General features: G+C 56.1%; 1 protein-coding gene across 1 annotated transcript in view; it reads left to right on the top strand.

The window, feature by feature from the left end:
* Nucleotides 1-4,077, top strand: part of Dlgap2 (DLG associated protein 2) — a 476,272-nt gene that overhangs the window by 433,930 nt on the left and 38,265 nt on the right. The window lies entirely within an intron of this gene.

The raw sequence follows: 4,077 nt of genomic DNA, 5'->3' as shown, positions 1-4,077 counted from the left end.
CCAGCTCCCAGGGTCCATCTCTACCTAGACACCTGTTCCCAGACCAGAGACAGCCCAGCTCCCAGGGTCCATCTCTACATAGACACCTGCTCCCAGACCAGAGACAGCCCAGCTCCCAGGGCCCATCTCTACCTAGATAGCAGGTTCCTGAGCATCATCCAGGCCCACTCCCAGGGTCCATCTCTACCTAAGCCCCAGGTCCCTGAGCAGCATCGAGGCCACTTTAAAGTCCATCTCTTCCTAGGACTCCGGTCCCAGAGCAGCATCCAGGCCCACTCCCAGTGTCCATTTCTACCTGGTAGAGGGTCCCTGAGCAGCGTTCAGCTTTGCTAAAAGAACTGTGATGTTTGATTAGGGTCTCACATGTTTAAGAGTGAGGAGTTCTGGGGCTTCCACCCTGCAGTGAGCTGGCCAAACCTCCAAAAAAAGCAAGTGGGCACTGTTAATGCCACTTGCCCTGTGGTAAGCATCCAACCGGAATTGAATGCCTGGATATTTATTAAACATGTGGCTTTCTAATTTTAACTTCCATTAAAACAGAGCTGGTGTTCACATGCGCTCCCCACATGCTCTTTTCCTCTGCAGGAATGACAGATCCTGGGCTGGGTTGCCTCGTGCAGTGTGATTAGCAGGGCAACAAAGGCCATGTGTGATGGGTGTTGGGTGCTTTTAGGCAGTAGCCCAGCTTACAGCAAGCACTCAATAATGACAGCCTTTGCTTTTACTGCAATGCCAATAGTGAACAGTAGCAGCAGTGTGTATCTCAGAGCAGAGGGCCTCTGGGTTCTGTGCCAGGACTGTGGGCAGCTGGCCAGGGTTAAGAGAGTCTTTGACACAGACTTTTGATTCCTTCTAAGATGGTCTTTGTATTCACAATTCTTTCTCAGGGAGAGGGAAGTTGCACTCTGGGATCTGGGGCTGTGGCTCAGCGGTAGAGCACTTGCCTCACACGTATGAGCACTGGGTTCAAGCCTCAGCACCACTTAAAAATAAATAAAGTAAAGGTATTGTGTCCATCTGCAACTTAAAAAAATATTTAAAAAGAAAGAAAGTTGCACTTGGAGCTTCCTCTCCACACTCTCTTGGTGGTCTCTGGTCCATAACTTAAGGACTGTCAACCTCTTTAGCTTACCCTAGATGCCAGGTTTTCTCTTAGAAGTAGGTGACGCTTCCATCTGTGGCAGAGACAATTTCCTGGCTCTTTCTCCTGATGACAGGAAAGACCCATTGCTAACTGCTAACTAGGACTCTCCGACCTGGCTCTCATGGTCCCAGGTGCCAGGACTCTTCAGTCAGGTCACCTGCTGCTACATGCAGCAACCCCCACACTCCTGAGCAGTAAGGGAAATAGGCCGCGCCCACTGTGATCCCTGTGAGCTGGGGACACTCTCTGCAGCCTAGAGGAGTCCAGGAGGTCCTGAAGCCTGCACGGGCTGGAGTCCAGGGTGCATGGCAGCTTCCTCTCTGCCTGAGAGGAGGGTGGCCAACCAGGCTGCCTGCTCTTAACACTGACGGCTTCCCTTCAGTTAGTAGCTAGTTCACCAAAACTCAGCTTGTAAATCTGTGGAGACCCAAAACGGCACACGCAGACGGCAGAGTGGCTCTTGGCAGGTGGCAGCCACCCTTCCCTCCTCCCCCCTGGCTTGACTTGCCTTCAGCAAGCAGGTTCCAATTAAGTGCCTGTCACTCGGCACAGGCTGCCACCAACCCCAGTAGCACCAGTGCTCCACCCGCTCTGTTTTGAGAAAACTCAGCACGCACTAGCGGCTCCACATCTTGTTCTTGGTGAACCCAGGATGGGACCTTCAGACCTGAGTCAGCAGCAAGCATCTACTCAGCCCTTCTCCATCCAGCAAGACGCCTCGCAGTGGGAAACGGGGAGCAGCCACCTGGGCCCCCGCTGGTTTAGACCATGTCTTTCTGTGTCAAGGTCCACGACGTGACTTCACGTTCAGCCCAAGTTGATTGTTTCTGAAGTGGTGCTGTCAGGAAGGTGGGAGGTTAGTGAGAAGGGATGGAGGACACTCCTGGGTCCGGTGACAACAGCGTTCCAGAGAGGGCAGGCAAGGGAAGCCAGTGACACTGTCTCCTCAATGCCCACTGTTCTCCTAGCTGCGAAAGGACTAGAATCCTAACTGTGCCTTCTGACAGTTGCTGGTCCCTCCGCCACTCCTGCGTGTGGACTCAGTGGTCCCTGGTAGCCGCGCACCTGGGAGAGTGTGTGCGGCTGTTTTGAGTGGCCAGGCAACGTCACAGTGTCATGCCAATGAGGAACATTCAGGGGAGCCTCTGTCAGGTTTTCATGGAATTCTGAATTCCCGAGTGCGGCCTGAGGTGACAATCCCCAGTGACAAGAAAGAATGTTCTACTTTGTGAAATCTGTATACACAAACAACAATAATGCTTTCTTGGAAACCCCAAGAAATGGGCAGGTTTGCCCCTGTGGGGGTCATCTGGGAGGCATGAAGACCCTGCTCTCAGGAAGACTGGCTGGGCAGAGCCACAGGAGAGGTGGACGAGGCCACCCAGAGGCTGACACCCATAGGGGACAGAGCCAGCACGTTGTGCTCAGCCTATGGAATGATTCTGCCCTTCACTGGGTGGATGGTCATAGCTACCCCATCCCACCTGGTCAAACAGCTAGTTAAAGTGACCCACTCTGAAGCTCAATACGGTAGCATGGATCACAGAACCCACCCCTCAACTGACAAGGCAGGTGCCCTAGGTCACAGGAACCTGAGACTCAGGTGCAGGACAGAACAGAATGATCACCTGTATTTGCAGAGGTGATACGAAAGGCATTCCAATAGGGAGCAGGCCAAGGTGTATCAGAAAGATGGCACCCCGTGGGCTCATCCCGTGGTCCTCACCCTCGGGGGCCTCTCGTCCTCAGGCTGCAGGAAGCTAGGTGGCATTTCAAGATGGAGCAAAACTAGGTGTGGGACACAGCACTGCCTTGCTCATAAGAGGAGAGAGAGGACAAGCCCCTGCTGGCCGGAGAGACAGCACTGGTCAGGAGAGGGCCCAGCAACACTCGCAACTCCGCAGCTGCTATTCCTGTGACTCATGCCCTTCTCAAGGGGACCCAGGTCCTTCATGGGGCAGGAAAGAAGACACCGTGGCAGAGGGCAGGGCGGAGAGCAGAGGTCGTCTTGATGGCTTTGGGACCTGCCCCAGGGACAGGAGTCTCCACTCTGCGCTGGGCCCCCTCCCTCCCCGCTGGCTCCCTGCTCCAGGGGACCCAGGTACAGTGCAGCCAGAAGGAGCGGTGGTAGGTGTGGGCTGAACTGTGCATCCGCAGTGGAGATGCAGTGTCAGACCCTGCCAGGGCTCCAGAGTGACAGGCGCTGGCGAGAAGCCTTGGTCCAGACAGTTTTCAAGACAGTGGAGCATTTCTGAACACCCACCTGGGCGCCTGGCTGTCTGGCTGGCATGTCCAGGCTTGTCTGCCCTCAGCCGGATCTCCCTCCCTGGCCTTCGGGCAAACCCAGGCTCCCCAGCCCAGGCCCAAGACTGTCCTTCCTGGCCTCAGGCCCCAGCCCGCCCTCCCAGCACCCTCCATGAGTCCAGCGGCCTGTCAGGGAGCTCAGGGTGAAGCCAGAGGAGTGTGACACAGGGGCACAGAGCAGCAACACTCGCGCTTTCTGTCTTAGAGGTAGACTCTGACTCCTCGGCCCTGGCATTCCTCTGTGGACACCTAGGGGACATGAACTGACATGCTGTTTGAAGAGCTTCTTTGACCTAGCTGCCAGCACAGTCCAACAGTCCCAGAAGCTGGGGTGAACAGGACCCCTCACAGCCCCCACAGCAGTGCAGCAGGAGGCCACCAAGGGAGAGGCCCATGTCCCCCCTCAGCTGTGTGTGTGTGTTGGGCAGCAGAGACAGAAGAAGGGACAGAGACAGGAGGGGAGCAGGGGACAGAGGCAGGAGGGGAGCAGGGGACAGAGACAGGAGGGGAGCAGGGGACAGAGGCAGGAGGGGAGCAGGGGACAGAGACAGGAGGGGAGCAGGGGACAGAGGCAGGAGGGGAGCAGGGGACAGAGGCAGGAGGGGAGCAGGGGACAGAGGCAGGAGGGG

Source organism: Marmota marmota, unplaced genomic scaffold (assembly GCF_001458135.2).
Source record: "Marmota marmota marmota unplaced genomic scaffold, marMar, whole genome shotgun sequence".
Classification (NCBI taxonomy): Eukaryota; Metazoa; Chordata; class Mammalia; order Rodentia; family Sciuridae; genus Marmota; species Marmota marmota.
Note: the sequence above shows the minus strand (reverse complement) of the source record. Positions and strands in the feature narration are given on the sequence as shown.